This window comes from Cryptomeria japonica, unplaced genomic scaffold, assembly GCF_030272615.1.
Source record: "Cryptomeria japonica unplaced genomic scaffold, Sugi_1.0 HiC_scaffold_313, whole genome shotgun sequence".
Lineage (NCBI taxonomy): Eukaryota > Viridiplantae > Streptophyta > Pinopsida > Cupressales > Cupressaceae > Cryptomeria > Cryptomeria japonica.
The window spans coordinates 140,935-149,363 of NW_026729135.1; positions in this window are offsets into that span (position 1 = coordinate 140,935).

An 8,429-nucleotide genomic window follows, 5' to 3' on the forward strand; every position below is an offset into this window, starting at 1 on the left:
TTAACTGATGTTCAAACTTTAGACTTTATTTTATGGCAATTTTGTTATTTTGGATTTAGTTACGTTCTATCTTTAGATGCGATTCTAATTTCAGCTGAAGTGTACATAGGATAGGAAATTTCCAGTTTTTAGGTAGGTTGATTGATGCAAGATAAGATGCACTTCCCATTCTTAGCCATCTTTATCTCATGTAAGACGTTCATTTTCAAGTGCCAAGATGTCCAAGTAAATGACTAGAATGTGAAATCACAAAAAATAAAATATAAAATATGAGGGAATATTCTAGAAAATAATTGTGTGATCTATGAAGATGTATGAACCACCTTTTCAATGCCACATGAAGAATGAAAAAATATGCTCTCTACCAAAAGTTACGAGGCTTTAAATTTACATAGCCTGATTTAAGTTAAGAGGACAATAAATCACACTAGTGGCAGATTTAATAAAAATAAGAATCAAATATAGATCAATATTGGAATCACATTTTGTGGGTTGCGACTTTGAACAAGAAAATACCAATATAAAATTGAATATAAAAAAAAAAAGATTTTTTTTTATTTTAACTCCTCCAAGAGTAGAGAACCTACTATTTATTCAAGCTTCAACTTAGTGTAGTACTACTAGTTGCGATCACTAAATCATCCAATGATTCTAGCAAAGAACACAACAAAGTAGTACATGTATTGACAAGTTCATAGATATAACTTATGACTTTAATGGATTTAGTTAATTTAACCAAAAGAGAGTAGTTGAATCGAATCCTATCAACTTGAAAATATAAAGTGGTAGCCTCATTGACGATAATGGTTAAATATTGCAAGGGTACTAAATTGTAATTCCATGGAAGCTACCTTCATTATCTAAATCAATGGAATCATTTATTCATCATCTATTCTCTCTCTCTCTCTCATGATTATTTTTATGATTTTGATGGAACTTATACTAATTCATCTTTAGATGTTAAAAAGTATTGTTTGAGTTGCATGGGCATTATGATGTTTTATTTTGTAGAATATTTTTTATACTTTGATTTAAGTGGATAATATTTTTTAAATGATGCTTATTATTACCCACCTATCAATAATATTATAGATCTATGTGAGTTTCCTTTTTTTATATTTAAGTTGCTAAATTGTATTTAATTATAAGTTTATTTAGAAGGTGAAATGTAAATTAAATAGTTTGTAATTGTAAATTTTCATGTTTGTAATTGTAATTGTAAATTTTCATGTTTGTAATTGTAGTTATAAATTTTCATGTTTGTATATATATATGCAGATTATTTTCACATAATGGATGAGTTTGAGATAGATGAGCTATTAGGTCTATCACCACCTCCACCTCCACCCCCTCCACCTCTACCTCCACCTCCACCCGATCAATTGAGGCAGACAATTAGGACGAATATTGATTCTTTGATTAGAGATATCCATACTATTAGACGTGAGCCTCATCCACCTCCACATTTGTTACGCCTTGCAGATAGTATGCAAGGCATTGTACAGTCTGTGAAGGCTTTAGATAGCGAGCTAGATAGATATCGTAGTTGGCTGGAGGGATTGTGTGCATTTTAAGTTGATGGCCTCACATACAAACAAGTCAATGAATTAAAAATAATAAAAATGGATTTGAAACAATATTTTGTGAACCCTAAGATGGGTGAAGAGATAGATCCGAAGAAGCCACGGATCTCTATTCGATGGTGTAGGCACTTAGACATTGCTAGACACTTTTGGGAGCGGTGGTGGATGGTCTTTGACCATCCACCACACTCCAATCATGAGGTCCCGATGCATTTTTTGAAGAAATTATGGGCCGAATTTGAATTGGCAAAAAGCCCAATTATTTTGATATTAGATCATTTCAGGGGGTTGGGAGAGGCATGCCCCAGGATAGGCCAGGAGCAAAATTGAGAGACAGGATTAGAAACCGTGTGCGTGATGATCCATTGGTTCCTCTTCCATCACCAATTGTTCCAGCACCTGTCCATCATCGAGCAGTGGGAGTGCCTTGTAGGGCAATTTGTTACAATAGTTGCACGAGGTGAGGGATGCCCCCAGCTTAGGACATGTTTGCACGAGTTGTGGGGATGTATGTACGGGTCCACAGAGTGAGGCTGCCCCTAGAGGAGATGGTGATTTTGATGATGTTGATGTTGCCCATGGTGGTTATGATGATGTCAAGGAGCCTGCATGTGCTAATGTCGTCTCTTCATATGTTGATCTCCTGTGGGCAGACGATGATCAACCTACATAGGTACAAATTTATTTATATAATTTACAGTGCAATATTAAATTCCTTATATATACACATATGAACCATAACATGAGTCAATTTTTTCTGAACAGAGGATGGATCATACCACGTCATTGAGGAACCGACATCATGTTACCTCAATACCTAGAGATGTTGGTGCCCCATTTACGGTATGCACTTTCATCTAGATACATTGTACTGATATGTACATTTAAAATAAACAATAATTTTTTTAATGTAATGATGTGTATGATATGTTTTTTCAATTTTGTAGGGTTCTTTGTGTAGCACCGAGGTGGGTAGTTCTTCACGTGACCCGTGGACCACTGAGGCTCAGCCTCATATATTACTAGTATGTTTTTCATCCATTAATTTGAAGTGTTTATATACTTACTAATTTATGTAAAACTTTGATTCATGTTCGTTATTTTTTTGCAATTGTAGGCTTCTGGATTGTTTGATGGTGCATCACATGTACGCCTTCGACCATCAGTTACTTTGCCTGCATCACATGTATGCTTTTCTGTGATAATATTGTAGTCTATATATATACTTTATAATTTATGTATATATACAAGTTTGATTCATGCTTTATATATGTTGTTCAGGTCGATACCACTACCAGTATTGGTATGGCTATGGGATTGAGCCAGATGCAACCATCGACATTGTCATTTGAGGTGATGATTGGAAAAATAATTTCTACTTTGTTTATACTTTGTACCTTGCTTTTATAGAGATTATCAAAATTCATGTACAATGTTTTTTTTTGCAGGACTTGACTACAACCACTTTTCTTGTTCATGATAGTGGACCTCCACATACCAATGACGACATTGTAGAGCACGACTGTATGGTAATTTATTTTAAATTTTTAGTATTTAATTACTTATAAGTGAATTATGCAAGTAACTTCTTCTCATGTTAAATATTATTCTGATGTAAAATCTTTTAATTATGTACAGGAGGGTGCAAACACTGATACTGCACAGGAGGGTGGAGTCACTGATATTGCACAGGAGGGTGGAGACACTGATACTGTACAGACACGGGATGGTGCATCTCAGGACCACGTGCAACAGGATGATTCATCTCAGCCACCTTCACATGGAGTGAAGAGGACTGCAGATCTGAGATGCATGCGAGCTCTTAGATTATATATTTTAGATCATGTCATGTTATTCTATTATGGACTTTTTATGATGACACTTGTTATGTTATCCTGGGACTTGTTATTATGTGATTATATATAGGACTTGTTGTTATGTGATTATATATAGGACTTTTAATTATGTCATTTTGTTGCTATTATGATATCAGGTCGTGTTATGTGATTTGGCGCACTCTAGTGATTATATATGTGATGTTGTTTTGTTATTATGTTATTTGGACTTGTTTTAATGTCATTTCCTTATTATTATCTTTTCAAGACTTTTTATTATGTCATCAGGAATTTTATGTCATTCTATATAGGACTTTTTATTTATGACTTGTTATGTGATCTATTTATGACTTTATATTTTAACATTGTGATTGATCATCTTATAGTGCAACAGTTTATAATTCAATAAAATAATCATCCCAATTTACAATAACATCCTATTCTTAAAATAATAATAAAATCAAGAACTTACAATTAATCTATGAAGAGATTATGATAAAATAAATATATCATAAAAAATTAGAATTCAATTGTAACACAATTACAATGTGCACAACATAACATTAAGAAGAAGATAACTAATACAATGTTGTTTATGAAACCAAAATTGTATCAAATGTAGACAAATACAATGTTAAAGGGACAAAGAAAAACAATTATCATGATTAAATATAAAAGAGTTCACACAAGTAACACAAACTTACATGCATATAAATTTGATATGAAAATTATAAAAGGATTATTAATTACAAATTAATCTCCTAGAGGAATCCAATAGATTGATGGAACTAAGGCTAACCAAATTATTAGGAAGGTTTGAAGAACATTATTCAATGATTTGAAAGGAAGTAGACATAGATTCTTTCTTGTCAATTTCTTTTTGATATGCATAATTCTTTTGACATTTTGAAGGGTTGGAATAAGTAAACGAAGCCCTGCTATATGGAATAATTACATTGAAAGATGGTAGGTGAACATTGTGACCTCCTTTTCCATAATATAATTCATTTATATAGATATAACAAATCCATTGGGCAATGAGTGTGTAACAACCGCGAATGCAAAATGTGTAATAGAGTAAGAGCTACAAACATAGTATCGACTTTCCTCTTAAGTTGACCACACTACTTTACTAGTGTATTGAAGGTTAGTAAGTGAGGATAGTAGTGGTATGAAAAACATGGATAGAATGGTAGTAAAATAAAAAATCACACTATAAATATAGATTTGTCATACAATGATAAATATAGAGTTGTCATATTTTAGACATAATTCTATCTTTGAACTTACAATTAATCTATGAAGAGATTACGATAAAATAAATATATCATAAAAAATTAGAATTCAATTGTAACACAATTACAATGTGCACAAAATAACATTAAGAAGAAGATAGCTAATACAATGTTGTTTATGAAACCAAAATTGTATCAAATGTAGACAAATGCAATGTTAAAGGGACAAAGAAAAATAATTATCATGATTAAATATAAAAGAGTTCACACAAGTAACTCAAACTTAAATGCATATAAATTTGATTCAACCTAATGTACCATCTACATCCTCTCTCTTCTGCAATGCGTCTATGATTGACTCAATCTCTTCTACTGAAAGTGTCCACAATACCTTATTAGTGGGTCTACCTTTGTATCTTTCTAATTTGATGTTTGTTGCCACCACCAAATGAGAATAGTGTATAATCTTCTTTTCTGATTGGTAGTCTTCATAAGTTGGTAAGCCATTCCTTCTTTTTAAGTATTTGCATAGACATGTACCAACTACCACAACAGACCCAACTAGATACTGAAAACCATCATCATCTACTTGATCACATATCAACTTTTTCTTAGGTTCTACACATCTAGCTAGCCAATACTCAACCTGCTCATCATTATCCTCAGGTGCAAAAACAACATACACATGTCCTAGAAAACAAATTTAAGTACATGTAGAAATAAAACTTGTTAGAATTTATAATTCAAATATGTAATCATAAATTATATGACAATACATAAAAATATATAATTTAAAGTTATAAACAAGAAATTGAATTAAATTACCAGGTTGTATGAGGTCTGAAACACGATCATAATCTTCTGATGCAAATGCATGATATGGGTCTTCATTTCTTCTAACATCTTCATATTGTGTCTCACTAGGTGTTTAAGATTTGTGTTGCCATTCTTCGACCCATTCCCTATTCTCGCATTCTTCCCATTCACCTGCAACACAAAATTGACAAAAACATGCAAGCTCTCTAGTCCATATAGTCCAAGTGTTAGAATAAGAACTCTTAAATGAATGCCATCTAGCTAACCCATTGATTGTATTACAATAATATCTTGGAAGGATATTCTCCTCTTTAACTAGCCAGAAGAAACGTCTAATTGTAGAGTTCTGACTTGATCTTGTGGATAAATTTGCACTACACCAATAGCACTTGCATTTTTAAATTTAGCCTTTTCCTCGAATTTGAGTTGACCTCTGCAAAGGGCTCTCTTAACACATGCACCGGCACCGTCATGTTCTCCTTTCCCGTGTCCAGCCTAAAAAAAACTCCACATGTATTCGATATTAGTTATCTTATGAATCCTAGTCAACCAATAAAATAGTCTAGCATTCTTGAATTGCCCTGTGCAATTATCAGACCATATTAGATGATGTGTCATCTGAATTTCTCTCTCCCTCAAATTCTGAAAAAATGTCTTGAAGCAATTCTGGACAAACTCAGATGAGTGTAATTTATTATCACTCATATATAAATGGTACTCTCTCAAAATTTTGCGATCCTCTTCTGTACTATCTAGTGCATGCCTATAGACAATATGGACAAAAATCGACACTTGCACTGAATTGTAGTATTGTGATTGGACCTCATCTTGTGGTGCAAGCGTGTAGTTCTCTGCAAAGTAAACAACCGAAAGTATACTACCAACAAGAAATGTATCCTTACATATTCGAAACTGACCATCGAGCCATCTAGCATTTTGAGTGTGTTTAACATATTTAGGTACGATGTTACTCTTGAATTCATTCATAAATGCATGAACACTAACTTTTTCAGTGATTAGATTGCATCATTTTCCAACCTTTCCATCCTTCAGTGGATACTCAACAGTTTTAAATCTTTTAGCATCAACTAATTGTTGTCCAAAATCATTTGAAAGATTTTCATGCAAACATTCATCCAACAATGCAAGATTGCCACATATATCACATACACCAGAAACACATGCATTGAAAAGAAAATTTTGTTCATTTAGTGGGTTGCAAAACAAACTTGAAATAAACTCCTTTATAGTTTCAGGTGGTATATTTATACCACATTCTTGGAACATTCCATTACTATGCATGGTAACACGTATATATCGAAATACATCATAATGGTAGCGAAATTGAACATGAGTTTTGCAACAACATGTGAATCTTTCCTTGTTAATTCGAACATACCAAGGTTTACACTTTTCAAAAGACCTTTAACAAATGCTAATAGTCAACACTTTATCATCCAAAAAAAATTTATACAATTCAGTTTGAGTCATGTCCAATAGATGTTTTGGATGTGGATCACGAATGTTTTACCCAACTCTTAATTTAAGAACATCTCTAACATTAGGTGATACTCTCGTTTTATTGTGCCAGAATTTTTCGATCAAATTTTTTACTTCACTAGTAAGTTTCATATCAGACCTTGGTAGTCTACCACTAAAAGTCCACAATTTGTTTGCCGGATCACTTTCAAAATTAACTCTTCTTTTTACAGCTCTTGACAAATTTTTGCGATGAATATTAAGATATCCACTTATGTTACTCATCATTCTTTTATTAGAAGTTGTTTGGCTTACTAAAGTTGTTGTTATTGCCTGTCGTGCCACATTTTTATCTTTAGAACATTTTTTCTTTCCAATTGTATCAAAGGCGCTAGCAATAGTCGATACAACTTGTTTTAAAGACTCGTCCTTCTTCTTGGGTTTGACATAAAAGCCTAACTTCTTCATCACTTTTCGCATTTTAGTCATTTTAATTAGTTGTAAAATTAACTAACATTGGAACCCAAATTTCTTATTATAAGAAAAATGTACAAACAATCTATTTGCATGTGCCCTCATCTATCTCCATGAAACCAAGCTAGGAAGGTTGTCTAGTACATCACTTTTAATTTCAAAATTTTCATTCATTTGATTATCATTCAAACATGTTTCATTTTCAATTGGTGTTTCCATGTCTACATACATATTATTGGTTTTTTGGAGTTTCAAATTTGGTTTCAATTTTAGTTTCAAGTTGAGATCTAGTTTCATTTGGGGTTTCAATTTGGGGTTTTAATTTCAGTTTCAACTTGTGTTCCAATTTCATTTGGGGTCTGATTTTCAATTAGAAAATCATTTAATAAGTAACCTGCTTCTATTAAATCACCAATTTCTTCATGAGAAAAAACATAGAGCTGTGAAGACAAACATGTATCCAATAATGGATTAGAAGATGCACCTAAGTTAAATGGTTCTATTGTGTTTCCTTCGTCAACATTTATGGTCTCATTGATGTTCTCCTCTTCTGAAACGATTGTGGAACTTGAAGCTCCTTGTCTCATTCTTGATCTTCTCTCTCGTTGACGCATTGCCTCCTTCTCCCTATTTGCTACAATCTCCTTAGTTGTCAGAACCTTCCTTTGCCTCTTCCTGTGTTGATTTGATCCCATGGCTACACCAGAATTTGAATTTCAATCGATCTCTTTACCAAATCGACAATAAGACAAACAAAGAGAATGATTAATCAAAACATTCTCTTTGCAGATCTTACCTGTCAGGCAATGATTGAAAAATCATTTAATCATTGGGATTTGTGCTTGTGGGCCAAATTCTGGCCCAACGGATCTTTTCAGAAATGGGCGCCTGTTATTTAATGAAACGGGTGCCTGTTTCGCTTTCAACGATACAAAGTGAAACGGGCGCCCATTTTTTGAATTTAAAAAACGGGCACCCATTTGTTAAAATTAGGGGCGGGAAACAAC